At 39.5% G+C, this 20,979-nt stretch overlaps 1 non-coding gene across 1 annotated transcript; it reads right to left on the reverse strand.

Annotated features, from left to right (window-relative positions):
* Positions 1–20,286: 20,286 nt before the first annotated feature.
* Positions 20,287–20,390, reverse strand: LOC130937822 (small nucleolar RNA R71). Its single transcript, XR_009069018.1, has one exon. It is a non-coding gene; the product is annotated as a small nucleolar RNA R71 (small nucleolar RNA).
* Positions 20,391–20,979: the final 589 nt, after the last annotated feature.

Genomic DNA, 20,979 nt, shown 5'->3' on the forward strand with positions numbered 1-20,979 from the left:
TTTTGGTGAACCAAAATAAATAAATAAAATTACATATGATATGATTATTATGATGAGCAATGATACATGAAGAGTAAATATTATTATTTTTGAGGTACAGGACAGTAATTTTCATAATCTTTATGTCGGGTTTTCTTTGCGAGATATATGAACATGCATTAGTTTATGAATCATGCTGAAGTTTTATTGGCTGTTGTTTCTTTGGATTAGTTTGTGTTAATTTTAGCATGTTTGGCAGCAAATTTTGAGTTATGTACACCTTGCTTTATATGCAGAGCAAGATGATTGAAAACAGTAATATTGAAGCAGCAGGGAGGTCCGCTAGCATTCAACCATCTTCTCCACCGTCAGGTGTTCGTAAGAATCGGTCAGCTGTCTGGGATCATTTTGATGTAAAGAATGCTACCGAGAAGAAGGCTAAATGCAAATATTGTGGTAGCTTAATACAATATGGGAATGGAACCAGCTCAATGGGTGGTCATTTGAGAAGATGCAAGCAAAATCCTAATAATGATTCGAACAAAAGAAGAAAAACAACGACCACACCGACTATAGATGAGCGTGGTGTTTTAAATTCACCCAGTGCTTCCAAATTTGACCAAGAGGAGGCTCGAAGGGCACTTGTGGAAATGTTTATTGGGGAAGAGCTACCATTTCGCTTCGTTGAAAGCCCGAAATTTTGAAAATTTGTGCATGCCCTACAAGCAAGATTTAAAGTTCCTTCACGGACTATGTAAAACCCGGTTAATTAACGGCTAATTAACCCATAAATGAGAATTTATTCTACAAAGCCTAAAATGTGATTTTTATGGCTAAATGTGATAGAGGAGACTGAGACGAGAATTTTGGTACCAATTTTATAGAATTCGGACCAAGATTGGACCGAACGGGCCAAACCGAGCCAACCGGACCCAAAGTGGGCCCTTGGCCCAACATAACTAAACTAAAACCCTAGTTTTCAGCACTCTCTCTCCTCACACAACACCAAACACGCTGAAAAAGAGAGGAAATGGGGGAATAACACTCTCTCAAACCTCTATCTCTCACTTGATCTTCAAACCACCATAACTTTTGATCTAGAGCTCCGATTGCCGCTCCGTTTACGGCCACGCGTTCACCGCGGAGAGCTCTACAAAACCCATACAATTAATCTGAGGTAAGCCACGTGTTTCTGTTCGAAATTCCAGCCCTTATTTTCGAGTTTCATGGGTAAAATGTTGAGATTTTGGGTTCTTTGATGTTAAAGGACCCAACTCTCTTGAAGGAGAAGGTTAATCTTGTCTCCTTGGACCTTGGGTGTGGTAAGACTCTCAATCCTAGTGTAATTTGTGATTTTATGATGTTTGGGTTTTGAGATGTTGTGTATGGGTATGATGGTTGTGGCTTAGGTTGTGTATGTGTGGATATTGGAGCTTGATTGGTGACTTTGAAAAGCTTGGAAAGGGTTTGGTGGTGAAAAATCTGTTCTTGGAGGTGTTGAGGCCTTGAGAGCTTGTGGATAAGTGGTTTGGAAGTGCTCCGGGGGAGCTTAGGAGAATCGGCTAAGGTATGGTTTCGGTTTCCCGTAACTAATATGTAATGTGGTAGGAAATATTTTGGCTAGAGGCCCTAAGATACGCATTGAATTGTTGATGTTGTTGAATGATTGAGATATATGATGTGGTCATATATGTGATGATGATTATTGATGCCTTGGTGGTATGATGTATGAGAAATATGCATGATGTGATATATGCTTGATGATTGGTTATGGTTGAACTGTGGGTTGAACCATGTTGATGGTGAGTATGATGTTGATTGTGTACAATAATGATTTATTAGAATTGGTGTTGTTGAGAATTGGCATGAGGAATAGTATATGATATGTCAATGTGTTTGAGTTTGAGCCACTTGGGTGAAGTGGGGTAAAATGATGAGATAGTGATTTTGGTAATTTGTGGTAATGTGTCAATGTGTGAGTTGAGGAGGCTTGATGTTGAATTTGATATATTTTGATTGATTTCAAAGAAACGGGATGAACTTGGCATGTTTTGATTGGTTTTGAAAAGAGTTGGAAATGGCTTGTTTTGAAAATGGCACTTTGTGGTTTTGTATGAAAATATGGTTTTTGGGCACACTTTGGCGGGACATAACTTGGACTACGAATCTCCGTTTTGTACCAAATCTGTTTAGAAATGAAATTGGATCCGGGATGTCCATGCCGTTCAAAGAACGGGTGAAAAACGATTTAAAATGAGAAAGTTATGTCCGTTGGAAGATTGGGGTTTAAATCTGTGAATTCTGCAGCTTTTAACTTAGAAAATTTTTAGCAGAATGACCCCTTGCGCGTGGGCGCACTTGGCGCGTACGCGCCGATCTTCCAGAAAACGCCATCCACGCGTGCGCGTGGTGTGCGCGGGCGCGCCGATGGTGCTGCACCCAATGCCCAGCCATTTTCCAGAGAGTTGTGCCAGAACCGTGCCAGCTTTGTGCCTGGGGCACGAGAGCACCCACGCGTACGCGTGGTTGACGCGTGCGCGTCGATTGGCAAATTTTTAATCCACGCGTTAGCGTGCATGACGCTTTCGCGTCGATGAGTTTTGAGGCCATCCACGCGTGCGCGTGGAGTGCGCGTACGCGTGGCCCTGTTTTCATCCCAAAGTTGATTTTTGAGTTTTAAAAGCCAAATCTCATACTTCTAAGCCTCCGATCTCACCATTTATGTCTTAAATCATTATGACATGCCTAGCTATTAAAAAGGGGCTAGTGAATGAGGTAACTTGCGAGTGAAGCAAGGGAAAAATGAATGATCAATGAGGATCAAGATGATTATGTGAGATGTGGAGGATGGTGGTGGAAGTGCTTGTTATGCCATGGGCCGAAAGGCTATAATTGTTAATGAAACGGCTGGTTATGGATTTAACCGTGAGCCGGATGGCTGGTTATGGATTTAACCGTGAGCCGGAAAGGCTGTGTATGATATGGATATTGGCTGGTTCTGGACTGAACCGTGAGCCGGATGGCTGATATGGATGTTGATCCATGGATGAGAATTCATGCATGTTTATGCTGAATTATTGATAATTGAGATTTGCACTTCCACTATCAGAGGCACGAGATCCCTGAGAGGAAGTAGTGGCGAGCCACCACGTGCACCAGGTGGAGGCTCGAGACTCTGTTGACCCTATGTCGTAAGTGTGGCCGGGCACTGTGAAAGACCCGGATGAGCTCGCCCCCGAAATATTCACCAGTGAGGGTGATGGATATGGATCATGTTTATGATCAAGTTTATAACGAGTATAACTCGAGTTGGGGATGCGCGACAGAGGGACAGTCCAATGGTTAGCGACCAGGACTTGTCGGGTTGGCTCTATAACCGACAAGATGATATCATCAGCCACTAGGGACAGGCATTCATCATATGCATACTATGTGAATTGTTTGAGATTGCCTATTTGACTGCATATTACTTGTTAATTGTCTAAATGTCTTAACTGCTCCTATTTGTATATTCTTTGTCTGATATAACTGTGTTTGCTACATTATACTCCTGCTGGCGGTTGGGAGGTTTGAAGGAATTGGAAAGGGAAGTATTAGTTAGACTGAAGAATCTTTAGTCAGATGTCCTTATATGGTTTAGCTTGTTTATAAGCTTTGAATTATCTGTAGGAAGTTCTAGGATTGCCTTTGGCTTTCCTCTATTATTATGTATTATATATGTGGAAGCTGTTACCATGCTGGGGACCTCTGGTTCTCACCCATGCGGGTTTTGTGGTTTTCAGATGCAGGACGTGAGGTTTTCCGCTGAGGCATGCTGGAGACTTCTAGATTTGCGAAGATCCTTTGTGCTCGGGACTATGTTTCGGTTTATATGTTTTGCTTAGATACTTTTATCTCCATTAAATAATACAAACTGTGATGACTCCTCTTATGGGAGATTTTGGAGAATAGGTTTCTGTATTTATGTCCCTTTGGGTTTCCTTTGGGGTTTTCCTTATTTTATCATATGTATATATTGCTATGCTCGGACCGGTTATCTTCGCAGCCGGATTTCGAGTCTTGATATTCCTGTTTTTGACACTCCTTTGTATATATATAATCTCGCGTTGGTTTATCCTTGTTCGTTACGTTAACGATCGGAGTGTTGCGCTTTTGAGTTGCGGTTTTTTTTGTTTACCCCTTTTTCTACAAAGGCTCCTAGTTATAATCAATCATTCATACTACTATACGTACTAAATTTTTATTTTAGAGGTCGTAATACCTCGCCATCTCTGAATTATGACTTAAGCATAAGACTCTGTATGGTAGGGTGTTACATTATGGTATCAGAGCAGTTCGTTCCTGTAGAGCCTGAGGAATGGACTGACTATGCTTCTGTGCATTCTCTGTGTGTGTGTTATGTGCTATTAGTATATCTGCTTGATATAATTGGCATAAACGTTCATGAGCATGCATTTGGGACTTTGAAGCACTAGACTTCCGATATTGAGACTGATCAACTTAATATCGATTGTTGGGTGTGTATAGGAACCAGATGGCGCCTCGTGGACGCGGTAGAGGTAGTGCGAGAGGTTGTACGAATGCTCGTGCACCGGAGAATAATCCTTATGACCCGGTGGACTTTATGGCTGCGTTGGAGAACATGGCTGCTGCTATGCAAGCCACTGCTGAGGCTCTTAGTCAACAGATGAACAACCATGGTAATGATGGAGGTGGAGTTCAGGGTCCGATGACCTTGGCAAACTTTTTGAAGGTTAATCCGCCTAAGTTCAAGGGAACTACTAGCCCGACTGAGGTTGATACATGGTTTCAGGCTATAGAGCGAGCACTGCAAGCACAAGTGGTACCTGAAGGACAGCGTGTCGAGTTTGCCACCTATATGCTCACAGGTGAAGCGTCGCATTGGTGGCAAGGCATCCGACATCTTCTGCAGCAGGGTGATGACTATATCACCTGGAATATCTTTCAAGAAGAGTTCTATAAGAAGTACTTTCCGACTTCTGCTAGGACGGCTAAGGAACTTGAATTGTTACAGCTGAAGCAGGGTACTATGTCCATATCAGAGTATACTGACAAGTTTGAGGAGCTGTTCAGGTTCTCTCGTATGTGCCAAGGGACTCCGGTGGAATATGAGGAATGGAAGTGTGTTAAGTATGAAGGAGGACTCCGGAGTGATATCTTCAGTTCAGTAGGGCCAATGGAGATTAGGACTTTCTCCAAATTAGTGAACAAGTGTAGGGTTGCTGAAGAGTGTGTGAAAAGGGCAACCACTGAGAAAGGGAGTCACAAAGGGTCATTCCCGCAGAACCGAGGGAAGAGCTTTGCACCTAGAGGTCCGTCTTTCAAGAGGGGAAGCTCATTTAGGAGGCCCAACAACAACAACTCCCAAGGAAAGAAGTTTGGGAAGCAACCTCAGAATGAACAAGCTTGTGCTAGGTGTGGAAGTCACCATTCGGGAGTACCATGCAAGGCCGGATGGGGTTTGTGCTACAATTGTGGAAAGGCGGGGCATAAAGCCGCAAGTTGTCCGGAGAGGCAGAAACAAGGTGCTGGGAAGGCACAACAGACTGGTCGGGTGTTCACCACTTCAGCTGTAGGAGCTGAGGGATCCGAGACACTTATTCGAGGTAACTGTGAAATGGCTGGTCAAACTTTAAATGCTTTATTTGATTCGGGAGCATCACATTCATTCATTGCATTTGAGAAAGCCCATGGGTTAGGCTTGAAGATTGTAACCTTAGGTTATGATCTAAGAGTGTACAATGCTACCCATGAAGCCACGGTAACTAGGCTAGGATGCCCGGGAGTTTCCTTTAGGTTCAAGCAGCGTGATTTTGTTCATAATTTAGTCTGCTTGCCGATGATCGGTCTTGATCTTATCTTGGGATTGGATTGGTTATCTAAGAACCATGTCCTGCTTGATTGTTCTACAAAGTCGGTGTACTTTATGCCAGAAGATACAGAAGGGCCGGTCGTGGTGAATAATTATTACTTGAACTCGATGATGGTGAACTGTTCTAGAATCGAATGTCAGGGTGTCATGTTGTTAACCGCGGGCGTTTCAGGTGATGATCAAAGGTTTGAGCAGATTCCGGTTGTGTGTGAGTTTCCGGAAGTGTTTCCCGATGATATTGATGAGTTTCCACCTAACCGAGAGGTTGAGTTTGCTATTGAATTGGCGCCCGGGGCGGGACCAATCTCAAGTGCTCCTTATAGGATGTCACCGTTAGAGATGAACGAGCTAAAGTCTCAGTTAGAGGATTTGTTGGGAAAGAATTTTATACGGCCAAGTGTCTCTCCGTGGGGCGCTCCAGTGCTACTAGTGAAGAAGAAAGATGGGAGTATGCGGCTCTGTGTGGATTACAGGCAGTTGAACAAGGTTACAATAAAGAATAAGTACCCACTGCCAAGAATTGATGATCTCATGGATCAGTTACAAGGAGCTGGAGTTTTCTCCAAGATTGATTTGCGATTCGGTTATCACCAGATAAGGGTGAGGGGTGAGGATATCCCTAAGACCGCTTTCAGAACTCGTTATGGTCATTATGAGTACACTGTGATGTCCTTTGGGTTGACGAACGCTCCTGCGGTATTCATGGATTACATGAATAGAGTTTTCCGTCCGTTTCTGGATAAATTCGTTGTTGTCTTCATTGATGACATACTAATTTATTCCAAGACTGAAGAAGAGCATGCGGAACACTTGAGGACCGTGTTGCAGATTCTAAAGGAGAAGAAACTCTATGCAAAACTGTCTAAGTGTGAATTTTGGATGAGTGAGGTGAAGTTTTTGGGCCATGTAGTGAGTAAGAAGGGAATAGCAGTAGATCCAACTAAGGTGGAGGCTGTGATGGATTGGAAACAACCAACCACCGTAACAGAGATAAGGAGTTTTCTGGGTTTAGCTGGCTATTACCGAAGGTTTATCAAGGGCTTTTCACAGATAGCTTTGCCAATGACAAAGTTAACCCGCAAAGACACTCCGTTTGTTTGGACTCCTGAGTGCGAGGAGAGCTTTCAGACATTGAAAAAAAAGTTGACTACTGCACCTGTGTTAGTGTTACCCGAGCCGAATGAGCCATTTGAGGTGTATTGTGATGCCTCATTGAAGGGTCTAGGGTGCGTGCTGATGCAGCACCATAATGTGGTGGCGTATGCCTCACGACAGTTGAGACCTCATGAAGTTAGTTACCCTACGCACGATTTGGAACTCGCTGCGGTTGTGTTTGCCTTGAAGGTGTGGAGGCATTATCTCTATGGGGTTAAGTTCCAAGTTTTCTCTGATCATAAGAGCTTGAAGTATCTCTTTGATCAGAAAGTGCTTAATATGAGGCAGAGAAGGTGGATGGAATTGTTGAAGGACTACGACTTTGAGTTGCATTACCATCCGGGAAAGGCAAACGTAGTGGTGGATGCGTTGAGTCGGAAGTCATTATATGCGGCTTGGATGATGCTTCAAGAGGAGAAGTTGCTCAAGGGATTCGAGAGTCTTAAAATTGGTGCTCGAGAAGTATCCGGAACTTTATGTTTGAGCCGATTAGAAATCTCAAGTGACTTTAAGTCTGAACTCCTAAAGGCTCATCAAAATGATGAAGCGTTATGGAAAGTGTTACCGGCCAATGAGCAAGGAAAACAGTGGAGAGTGTCGGAAGAAAAAGATGGGTTATGGAGATTCAAGGGTAGGATAATTGTGCTGGATGTTGGCACCTTGAGGCATGATATCTTAAAGGAGGCACACAAAAGCGGATTCTCCATTCACCCGGGAAGTACTAAGATGTACCATGATTTAAAGGCGATGTTTTGGTGGCCGGGTATGAAGAATGATGTGGCGGAATATGTTTCAAAGTGCTTAACTTGTCAAATGGTAAAGATTGAACATCAAAAGCCTGCCGGTATGTTGCAACCTTTAGAGATTCCACAATGGAAGTGGGAAAGTATTGCAATGGACTTTGTGTCAGGATTGCCAAGGACTAGGGCTGGTTTTGATGCTATTTGGGTGATTGTGGACCGACTGACGAAGTCAGCTCACTTTTTGCCCATTCGTATGACTTACACCCTTGAGGAGCTAGCACGGTTATACATAAAGGAGATTGTGAGACTTCATGGTGTACCTGCTACTATAATCTCTGATAGAGATCCTCGTTTCACTTCAAGGTTTTGGGGTGCATTTCAGAAGGCTTTTGGAACCCGATTAAGCTTGAGCACGGCTTACCATCCTCAAACAGATGGTCAATCTGAGAGGACGATCCAAACACTAGAAGATATGTTGAGAGCTTGTGTTTTGGACCAACCGGCGAGTTGGGATCGGTATATGCCATTGGTGGAGTTTGCATACAATAATAGTTATCATGCGAGCATCGGAATGGCTCCGTATGAGGCCTTGTATGGGAGGAAATGTCAATCTCCGCTATGTTGGTATGAAGCTGGAGAGAAAAGCTTGTTGGGGCCAGAAATGATAGCTGAGACTACTGAACAAGTCAAGAAAATCCGTGATAGGATGCTTACGGCGCAGAGTCGTCAAAAGAGTTACGCCGATCAAAGGCGAAAGCCCTTAGAATTTGAGGAAGGAGACCATGTTTTCCTTAAGGTTACTCGGACTACAGGAGTAGGTAGGGTGATTAAGGCAAAGAAGTTGAATCCTCGATACATTGGTCCATTTCAGATCCTAGAGAGGATTGGACCGGTGGCGTATCGGATGGCTCTACCACCTCATCTTTCGAACCTGCACGACGTGTTTCACGTGTCGCAGCTTCGGAAGTACACTCCTGATGCTAGCCATGTGTTAGAACCTGAGTCGGTTCAGTTAAGGGAAGATTTGACGCTTCCAGTGGCTCCAGTCAGAATTGATGATACTAGTATTAAACGGTTGCGTGGAAAAGAGGTTTTATTAGTCAAAGTGGCATGGAGTCGAGGCGGTGTTGAGGAACACACTTGGGAACTTGAGTCGGAGATGCGAACGGATTATCCGCATTTATTCTCAGGTAATTGCATTTGAATTTTGTGGGCAAAATTCCCAATTAGGTGGGTAGAATGTAAAACCCAGTTAATTAACGGCTAATTAACCCATAAATGAGAATTTATTCTAGAAAGCCTAAAATGTGATTTTTATGGCTAAATGTGATAGAGGAGACTGAGACGAGAATTTTGGTACCAATTTTATAGAATTCGGACCAAGATTGGACCGAACGGGCCAAACCGGGCCAACCGGACCCAAAGTGGGCCCTTGGCCCAACATAACTAAACCAAAACCCTAGTTTTCAGCACTCTCTCTCCTCACACAACACCAAACACGCTGAAAAAGAGAGGAAATGGGGGAAGAACACTCTCTCAAACCTCTATCTCTCACTTGATCTTCAAACCACCATAACTTTTGATCTAGAGCTCCGATTGCCGCTCCGTTTGTGGCCACGCGTTCACCGCGAAGAGCTCTACAAAATTCATACAATTAATCTGAGGTAAGCCACGTGTTTCTGTTCGAAATTTCAGCCCTTATTTTCGAGTTTCATGGGTAAAATGTTGAGATTTTGGGTTCTTTGATGTTATAGGACCCAACTCTCTTGAAGGAGAAGGTTAATCTTGTCTCCTTGGACCTTGGGTGTGGTAAGACTCTCAACCCTAGTGTAATTTGTGATTTTATGATGTTTGGGTTTTGAGATGTTGTGTATGGGTATGATGGTTGTGGCTTAGGTTGTGTATGTGTGGATATTGGAGCTTGATTGGTGACTTTGAAAAGCTTGGAAAGGGTTTGGTGGTGAAAAATCTGTTCTTAGAGGTGTTGAGGCCTTGAGAGCTTGTGGATAAGTGGTTTGGAAGTGCTCCGAGGGAGCTTGGGAGAATCGGCTAAGGTATGGTTTCGGTTTCCCGTATCTAATATGTAATGTGGTAGGAAATATTTAGGCTAGAGGCCCTAAGATAGGCATTGAATTGTTGATGTTGTTGAACGATTGAGATATATGATGTGGTCATATATGTGATGATGATTATTGATGCCTTGGTGGTATGATGTATGAGAAATATGCATGATGCGATATATGCTTGATGATTGGTTATGGTTGAACTGTGGGTTGAACCATGTTGATGGTGAGTATGATGTTGATTGTGTACAATAATGATTTATTGGAATTGGTGTTGTTGAGAATTGGCATGAGGAATAGTATATGATATGTCAATGTGTTTGAGTTTGAGCCACTTGGGTGAAGTGGGGTAAAATGATGAGATAGTGATTTTGGTAATTTGTGGTAATGTGTCAATGTGTGAGTTGAGGAGGCTTGATGTTGAATTTGATATATTTTGATTGATTTCAAAGAAACGGGATGAACTTGGCATGTTTTGATTGGTTTTGAAAAGAGTTGGAAATGGCTTGTTTTGAAAATGGCACTTTGTGGTTTTGTATGAAAATATGGTTTTTGGGCACACTTTGGCGGGACATAACTTGGACTACGGATCTCCGTTTTGTACCAAATCTGTTTAGAAATGAAATTGGATCCGGGATGTCCATGCCGTTCAAAGAACGGGTGAAAAATGATTTAAAATGAGGAAGTTATGTCCGTTGGAAGATTGGGGTTTAAATCTGTGAATTCTGCAGCTTTTAACTTAGAAAATTTTTAGCAGAATGACCCCTTGCGCGTGGGCGCACTTGGCACGTACGCGCCGATCTTCCAGAAAACGCCATCCACGCGTGCGCGTGGTGTGCGCGGGCGCGCCGATGGTGCTGCACCCAATGCCCAGCCATTTTCCAGAGAGTTGTGCCAGAACTGTGCCAGCTTTGTGCCTGGGGCACGAGAGCACCCACGCGTACGCATGGTTGACGCGTGCGCGTCGATTGGCAAATTTTTAATCCACGCGTTAGCGTGCATGACTCTTTCGCGTCGATGAGTTTTGAGGCCATCCACGCGTGCGCGTGGAGTGCGCGTACGCGTGGCCCTGTTTTCATCCCAAAGTTGATTTTTGAGTTTTAAAAGCCAAATCTCATACTTCTAAGCCTCCGATCTCACCATTTATGTCTTAAATCATTATGACATGCCTAGCTATTAAAAAGGGGCTAGTGAATGAGGTAACTTGCGAGTGAAGCAAGGGAAAAATGAATGATCAATGAGGATCAAGATGATTATGTGAGATGTGGAGGATGGTGGTGGAAGTGCTTGTTATGCCATGGGCCGAAAGGCTATAATTGTTAATGAAACGACTGGTTATGGATTTAACCGTGAGCCGGATGGCTGGTTATGGATTTAACCGTGAGCCGGAAAGGCTGTGTATGATATGGATATTTGCTGGTTCTGGACTGAACCGTGAGCCGGATGGCTGATATGGATGTTGATCCATGGATGAGAATTCATGCATGTTTATGCTGAATTATTGATAATTGAGATTTGCACTTCCACTATCAGAGGCACGAGATCCCTGGGAGGAAGTAGTGGCGAGCCACCACGTGCACCAGGTGGAGGCTCGAGACTCTGTTGACCCTATGTCGTAAGTGTGGCCGGGCACTGTGAAAGACCCGGATGAGCTCGCCCCCGAAATATTCACCAGTGAGGGTGATGGATATGGATCATGTTTATGATCAAGTTTATAACGAGTATAACTCGAGTTGGGGATGCGCGACAGAGGGACAGTCCAATGGTTAGAGACCAGGACTTGTCGGGTTGGCTCTATAACCGACAAGATGATATCATCAGCCACTAGGGACAGGCATTCATCATATGCATACTATGTGAATTGTTTGAGATTGCCTATTTGACTGCATATTACTTGTTAATTGTCTAAATGTCTTAACTGCTCCTATTTGTATATTCTTTGTCTGATATAACTGTGTTTGCTACATTATACTCCTGCCGGCGGTTGGGAGGTTTGAAGGAATTGGAAAGGGAAGTATTAGTTAGACTGAAGAATCTTTAGTCAGATGTCCTTATATGGTTTAGCTTGTTTATAAGCTTTGAATTATCTGTAGGAAGTTCTAGGATTGCCTTTGGCTTTCCTCTATTATTATGTATTATATATGTGGAAGCTGTTACCATGCTGGGGACCTCTGGTTCTCACCCATGCGGGTTTTGTGGTTTTCAGATGCAGGACGTGAGGTTTCCCGCTGAGGCATGCTGGAGACTTCTAGATTTGCGAAGATCCTTTGTTCTCGGGACTATGTTTCGGTTTATATGTTTTGCTTAGATACTTTTATCTCCATTAAATAATACAAACTGTGATGACTCCTCTTATGGGAGATTTTGGAGAATAGGTTTCTGTATTTATGTCCCTTTGGGTTTCCTTTGGGGTTTTCCTTATTTTATCATATGTATATATTGCTATGCTCGGACCGGTTATCTTCGCAGCCGGATTTCGAGTCTTGATATTCCTGTTTTTGACACTCCTTTGTATATATATAATCTCGCGTTGGTTTATCCTTGTTCGTTACGTTAACGATCGGAGTGTTGCGCTTTTGAGTTGCGGTTTTTTTTGTTTACCCCTTTTTCTACAAAGGCTCCTAGTTATAATCAATCATTCATACTACTATACGTACTAAATTTTTATTTTAGAGGTCGTAATACCTCGCCATCTCTGAATTATGACTTAAGCATAAGACTCTGTATGGTAGGGTGTTACAGACTACATTAGCACGTGACATTGGAGCTCTTTATGCTGAAGAAAAGATGAAGTTGCAAGATTTTCTTTCGGCAAATTGTGGTAGAGTATGTCTAACCACTGACACTTGGACTTCAATTCAAAATTTTACTTATATGAGTTTGACAGCACACTTTGTTGATTTGGATTGGAAATTACATAAAAAAATACTTAATTTTTGTCAAGTGACAAGTTATTCAGGAGAGGTTATAGGAGCAACAATTGAATCTTGTTTAAATAATTGGAATTTGAATCGGGTCTTTAGTGTGACAGTTGATAATGCCTCCTCTAACGATGTTGCAATTAAATATCTGAAGCAGCAATTGAATTCTTGGAATAACATTATTTTGAATGGTGAATTTATTCATATGAGGTGTTTTGCACATATTATAAACTTAATTGTAAAAGAGGGGTTGAAAGAGATTGATGAATCAGTCTTGAGGATTCGTAGTGCAGTAAAGTATGTTAGATCTTCTCCATCTAGAGCTAGTAGGTTTCAAAAGTGTGTTAAACTAGAAAAAATCCAATATAAAGGCTTGCCTTGCATGGATGTTGAGACTAGGTGGAATTCTACCTATCAAATGTTAGAGGTAGCTTTGAAGCATCGCAAAGCATTTGAGTTGCTTGCTTTGAAAGATAATACCTATATAGGAGAGATGAAAGGAGGAAAAGGGAGAGGTGTTCCTTCTGATTTAGACTGGGAGTATGCTGAGTCCATTGTACCATTTTTGCGAGTGTTCAGTGATGCCACTATACGTGTTTCTGGTACCTTATATGTTACCAGTGATATGTATATGAAGGAAGTATTTGTAATTGGACGATTTATTCGTCATTCTTGTGATTCTGTTGATTTTAGTACTATGTCAATGGCAGAAAGGTTGAGGGTTAAGTATGAGAAGTATTAGGGCAATACTGATTCGGTGAATATGTTGTTATTGATTGCTATCATACTTAATCCAATGCAAAAGATTGAGTATGTCAATTATTTCTTGGATTACTTCTTTGGAGAAGAAAAAGGAGGCGAATTGAAGTCAAAGTTGTCCAAGTGCATAAAGTTACTTTATCAGCAATACCAAAGTTCTGAGGAAGCAAGTGAAGCTGATACGCAAGAAGTTCAAGCCAACAACATTAATACCGATCTTCATGGCATGGGCTTTTTTCTGCAAGCAACCGGTCGCAGAACAAATACAAGATCTAAACTTGATAGATATTTACAAGAAGAATGCGAGCCATACTCCCATAAGTTCGATATACTAAAGTGGTGGAAGGTCAGCTCAACCCGATTTCTAATTCTTAAAAATATGGCTCGTGAGGTATTGGCTATACCTGTTTCTACGGTAGCTTCGGAGTCTGCATTTAGTACTGGAGGAAGAGTCCTCGATCCATACCGCAGTTCCTTAACACCTAGAATGGTAGAAGCCTTAGTCTGCACAGGAGATTGGCTTAAGGAAGATCTTTTCTCTGCTTTAGATGATGATGGTGAAGTTCTTCAACAAGTTGATCAAGGTATAAAATTTATTTCATATTTCTTGTCATTTTATTTTATTTTTGTTTTTGTTATCTTTCTATTTTAGAATTTAGGTATTAGTTACCAATTAAAAGTTGTTGAATATAGACTTGATAATTAATTTGATTCCCTTGGCAGATATATTTTCCTCTAATGATGGTGCTTGTTCTATGGCGGCATAAATTGATAATCTTGATGATGACTAGGTATGCTTAATATTCTCATTTGGTTTAATACTTTCATTCAAATATTTGTTTTAAAATGACAAAGGTATATTTTGTTATTTGCAGATATATTTTCCTCAAAGGATGTGGTTGTTTGATGATTTTGTTGGCAACTTGGCATCTTTTGATATTTTGTTAGAGAGATATTTTGGTGGTATTCTTTTGATGTTTTGAGAATGATTAAATGTTATATAGATTATCTATTGTTATTAGATTTATAAAGAACCAAATTCTAGTTGTAATGAACCTATACACTTTAAAATGACTTTAGTATTAATTTTACTTTTTAAAAAAATTATGGTTTAAAAATTGAATTTCTTAAAACTGGTTTTAAAAGTGGATTTTTTGTTAAAATATCTAATTTAAAAATTAAATTTTTAAAAACTAGTTTTAAAATTGGATTTTTGGTTGAAGAAACTGGTTTTAAAACTGGATTTTCAAAAACTGGTTTTAAAACTAGATTTTTGGTTACCAAAAATCTGGTTTTAAAACTGGATTTTATAAAAAAAACCGGATTTTAGATTTGGATTTTAAAAAAATTGGATTTAAATTTTAAAACCAGTTTAGAACGGGTTTTTGTTTTTTCAAACCGGTTTAGAATCGGTTTTGCTCTTCAATCCAGTTCTGGTTTGGTTTCCTGAACCATAAAACTGGTTCTGAAGTGGATCCAGTTTGGATTTTTAAAAATCCAAACCATGCCCACCCTGTATGATAATGATAATAATGATGATGTATATTGAACTTGAATTGTTGGATATGTCAATGATGATGTATATATTGAGAATGTTATGTTGAATTGAATGTGAAATAGTTGAGTTGGTTATTATTTAGGATAAGGAAGTTGTTTGGATATGTATGAGATATTTTAGCCTTAATAAAATTGAATGAATCAACGAATGAATGAATGTAAGTGAAAATGAATAAAGAAGTATTACTAAAATATGATGGATGATTAAATGATTATAATTAATTGAGGAAGCGTGAAAATGTAGCAAGTATGCCGGAGATGCATAAAAGAGTAATGAATGAATGTAGTAAATGAATCATGAATGGAAAATGTTGGATGTGAGTATGCTTGTATTTTCCCTCTGATTTTAAGGGTGACAGGGCACCGTACCCTCTAACGGTGACCGGGCACAGATACCCTTTATTGGTGACATAGCACAGATAACCTCTAACAGTGACAGGGCATGGATTTCCTCTAATTGTATTAAGGCACAATAAAGAGACTGTGCCCGGGTTAGATGCTGGACATGTCGGGTTGGCTAGATAACCGACATATGAGACTCATCAGCTATAGGATTGGCATGCATCATATGCATCTATATGTTTGTTTGGTGTGCTTTGTTTGGAATGCCTAACTAAGTGCATAAACTACTTGCTACCTGCTTATCTGTTGTAAATGCTTTCTACCTGTGATTTCCATGTGTGTAGTAATTGTGTGTATAATAATTAATTTCGGTGGTGGTTTGGAGATTTGGAGGAGTTGCGAAAAGGGAATATTAGTATGGAACGAAGATCCTTAGTTAGTTGCCTTATTTACTTTTGGTTTAGTTATGTTTTTATAAGATTAAATCGTATAGGATTTCCTTCGTTTTTTCTGGGACATTATATGCTAGATATGTGGGTACTGTTACCATGCTGAGAACCTCTGGTTCTCACCCCATATATATTTTGTGGTTTTTAGATGCAAGATGTGAGGCACGTCGTTAAGGCATGCTGGAAGCTTCAAATAGCGAAGATCTTTGTCTTTTGGGGCTTTATTTTGGATATATGTATATATGTAGATACTTAGTATCCCCACTGCTTATGTATATGATGTATTAACTTCCTCTTAGAGGTTATTTTGGAGAAATAGGTTCTGTAAACCTTGTATTTTTGGCGTCTTTTGGGTTCTCTTATATATATATGTATATATGCTCATGTGCTCTGGCCGGTTTATCTTTGTGAGTTGAGTCATGAGCTTTTCTATTTGTATTTTGGAACCCATTTTGTTTATATCCATGTTAGCTTTCTCTTGCCTTGCTCCGTTACGTTATCGCTTCGTGAGTGTTGCACTTTTCGATTTAATGATTTTGTTTTACCCTTTTCTTCAAAGGCTCCTAGTTATAAAACCTTTTTTAAACTATATTATATATATAATTTTTCTTTTAGAGGTCGTAATACCTCACCACCTCTGTCTTATGACTTAAGCATAAGATTCTATGCAGTAGGGTGTTTGATGAGCGGATAATTTATATGCTTTTTGGCATTGTTTTTAGATAGTTTTTAGTAAGTTCAAGCTATTTTTAGGGATGTTTTCATTAGTTTTTATGTTAAATTCATATTTCTGGACTTTACTATGAGTTTGTGTGTTTTTCTGTGATTTCAGGTAATTTCTGGTTGAAATTGAGGGATCTGAGCAAAACTCTGAAAAAGGATGACAAAAGGACTGCTGATGCTGTTAGAATCTGACCTCCCTGTACTCAAAATGGATTTTCTGGAGCTACAGAACTCCAAATGGTGCGCTCTCAACGGCGTTGGAAAGTAGACATCCAGAGCTTTCCAGAAATATATAATAGTCTATACTTTATTCGGGAATTGACGACGTAAAATGGCGCTCAACGCCAAGTACATGCTGCTGTCTGGAGTCAAACGCCAGAAACACGTCACGACCCGGAGTTGAACGCCAGAAACATGCTATAACTCAGTGTTCAACTCCAAAGGAAGCCTCAGCTCGTGGATAGATCAAGCTCAGCCCAAACACACACCAAATGGGCCCCGGAAGTGAATTTATGCATCAATTACTTACCTCTGTAAACCCTAGTAGCTAGTTTAGTATAAATAAGACTTTTTACTAGTGTATTAGTTATCTTTTGACCATTCGGTCTTTTGATCACGTTTTGGGGGCTGGCCATTCGGCCATGCCTGAACCTTTCACTTATGTATTTTTAATGGTGGAGTTTCTACACACCATAGATTAAGGGTGTGGAGCTCTGCTGTACCTCAAGTTTCAATACAATTACTATTATTTTCTATTCAATTCTCCTTATTCTTATTCCAAGATATACGTTACACTTCAACTTGATGAATGTGATGATCCGTGACACACATCATCATTCTCACCTATGAACGCGCGTGACTGACAACCACTTCCGTTCTACCTTAGGCCGGGCGCATATCTCTTAGATTCCCCAACAGAATCTTCGTGGTATAATCTAGATAGATGGCGGCATTCATGGGAATCCGGAAAGTCTAACCTTGTCTGTGGTTTTCCGAGTAGGATTCTGGGATTGAATGACTGTGACGAGCTTCAAACTCCTGAAGACTGGGCGTTAGTGACAGACACAAAAGAATCAACGGATTCTATTCCAACCTGATTGAGAACCGACAGATGATTAGCCGTGCTGTGACAGAGCATAGGACCATTTTCACTGAGAGGATGGGATGTAGCCATTGACAACAGTGATGCCCTACATACAGCTTGCCATGAAAAGGAGTAAGAAGAATTGGATGAATGTAATAAGAAAGTAGAGATTCGAGAGGAGCACAGCATCTCCATATGCCTATCTGAAATTCCCACTATTGATTTACATAAGTATTTCTATCCTATTTTATTTTCTATTTATTATTAATTTTTGAACTTATCATAAACCATTTAATCTGCCTAACTGGGATTTACAAGGTGACCATAGCTTGCTTCATACTAACAATCTCTGTGGGATCGACCCTTACTCACGTAAGGTATTACTTGGATGACCCAGTACACTTGCTGGTTAAGTTGAACGGAGTTGTGATCACACGTGCCATTACCAGGGATTATTAAGATCCCAATTCATCATACCATGATCTCTTTGGGGTATTTTTGATAGAGCCAATATTTAAATTTCATACAAGTACAAAGAGACCAACTTTGAGGATCACAATTTTGTCCACCAAGTTTTTGGCGCCGTTGCCGGGGATTGTTCGAGTTCGGACAACTGACGGTTCATCTTGTTGCTCAGATTAGGTAATTTTCTTTTCAAAATTTTTCAAAATTTTTTCTTTTCTTTTTCGTTTTTCCAAACTTTATTTTCGAAAAAATTAATAAAAATCCAAAAAAATTTATAAAATCATAAAAATCAAAAATATTTTGTGTTGCTTGTTTGAGTCTTGAGTCAATTTTTAAGTTTGGTGTCAATTGCATGCTTTAAAAATTTTCTTGCATTTTTCGAAAATTCATAGTGTTCTTCATGATCTTCAAGTTGTTCTTGGTAAGTCTTCTTGTTTGATCTTGATGTTTTCTTGTTTTGTGTTGTTTGTTGTTTTTCATATGCATTTTTCGTTTGTTAGAGTCTATGCATTAAAGATTTCTAAGTTTGGTGTCTTGCATGTTTTCTTTGCATCAAAAATTTTTCAAAAATATGTTCTTGATGTTCATCATAATCTTCAAAGTGTTCTTGGTGTTCATCTTGACATTCATAGTGTTCTTGCATGCATTCTTTGTTTTGATCCATAAAGAAAAGAGAAAAACACAAAAATGACGTTTTTATTTTTTTTCTCTCATAATTAAAAATTCAAAAAAAAATCAAAAAAATTATCTTTTCCTTATTTTTCTCATAATTTTCGAAAATTTGAGTTGACTTAGTCAAAAATTTTTAAAATTAGATATTTCTTACAAGTCAAGTAAAATTTTCAAAATTTAAAAATCTTATCTTTTCAAAATCTTTTTCAAAAAATTATATCTTTTTCATTTTTTTCTATTTTTCGAAAATTTTAAAAATCTTTTTCAAAATATTTTCAAAATCTTTTTCTTATCTTTATATTATATTTTCGAAAATTCACTAACAAATAATGTGATTGATTCAAAAAATTTGAAGTTTGTTACTTTCTTGTTAAGAAAGGTTCAATCTTTAAGTTCTAGAATCTTATCTTGTAGTTTCTTGTTAGTGAAGTAAGTAATTTTAAATTTAAAAATTAAAATCTTTTTTATCTTATCTTTTTATCTTTTTCAAAAATTTGATTTCAAAATATCTTATCTAACTTCTTATCTTCTTATCTTTTCAAATTTGATTTTAATATCTTTTTCAACTAACTATTTGACTTTTGTTTGTTTCTTATCTTTTTCAAAACCACCTAACTACTTTTCCCTCTCTAATTTTCGAAAATATCTCATCTCTTTTTCAAAAATTCTTTTTTTGTTTTAAATTTTAATTTTAATCTTATCTTATCTCTAATTTTCGAAAATTACTAACCCCTTTTTAAAATTATTTTCGAATTTTCTATCTCTTCTCTCTTATTCTATTTAATTATTTATTTACTAACACTTCTCTTCACCTCTCTTCATCTAAATATCTGAACCCACTCTTCTTCACTCTTCTCCCCTTTCTTTTTGTACTAAACATAAAGGAATCTCTATACTGTGACATAGAGGATTCCTCTTTCTTTTCTTGTTTTCTTCTCTTTCATATGAGCAGGAACAAGGACAAAAGCACTCTTGTTGAAGCTGATCCTGAACCTGAAAGGACTTTGAAGAGGAAACTAAGAGAAGCTAAATTACAACAATCCAGAAGTAACCTTTCAGAAATTTTCGAACAAGAGAAGGAGATGGCAGCTGAACCCAATAATGATAATGCAAGAAGGATGCTTGGTGACTTTACCAAACCCACATCCAAATTTGATGGAAGAAGCATCTCTATTCCTACCATTGGAGCAAACAATTTTGAGCTGAAACCTCAGCTAGTTTCCTTAATGCAACAAAACTGCAAGTTCTATGGACTTCCATCTGAAAATCCTTATCAGTTTTTAACTGAGTTCTTGCAGATCTGTGAGACTGTAAAGATGAATGGATTAGATCCTGAAGTCTACAGGCTCATGCTTTTCCCTTTTGCTGTAAGAGATAGAGCTAGAATATGGTTGGATTCACAACCTAAGGATAGCTTGGACTCCTGGGATAAGCTGGTCACGGCCTTCTTGGATAAATTCTTTCCTCCTCAAAAGCTGAGCAAGCTTAGAGTGGATGTTCAGACCTTCAAACAAAAAGATGGTGAATCCCTCTATGAAGCTTGGGAAAGATACAAGCAGTTGACCAAAAGGTGTCCATCTGACATGTTTTCAGAATGGACCATATTAGATATATTCTATTATGGTCTATCTGAGTTTTCGAAAATGTCATTGGACCATTCTGCAGGTGGATCCATCCACCTAAAGAAAACACCTACAGAAGCTTAAGAACTCATTGACATGGTTGCAAATAACCAATTCATGTACACTTCTGAGAGGAATTCCGTGAATAATGGGACACCTCAGAGGAAGGGAGTTCTTGAAATTGATGCTCTGAATACCATATTGGCTCAGAACAAAGTGTTGACTCAGCAAGTCAACATGATCTCTCAAAGTCTGAATGGATGGCAAAATGCATCCAACAGTACTAAAGAGGCAGCTTCTGAAGAAGCTTATGATCCTGAGAACCCTGCAATGGCAAAGGTTAATTACATGGGTGAACCTTATGGAAACACCTATAATTCATCATGGAGAAATCATCCAAATTTCTCATGGAAGGATCAACAAAAGACTCAACAAGGCTTTAACAATGGTGGACGCAATAGGCTGAGCAATAGCAAGCCTTTTCCATCATCTTCTCAGCAACAGACAGAGAATTCTGAACAAAGCACTTCTAATTTAGCCAATCTAGTCTCT

Source organism: Arachis stenosperma, chromosome 6 (genome assembly GCF_014773155.1).
Source record: "Arachis stenosperma cultivar V10309 chromosome 6, arast.V10309.gnm1.PFL2, whole genome shotgun sequence".
NCBI classification, from domain to species: domain Eukaryota; kingdom Viridiplantae; phylum Streptophyta; class Magnoliopsida; order Fabales; family Fabaceae; genus Arachis; species Arachis stenosperma.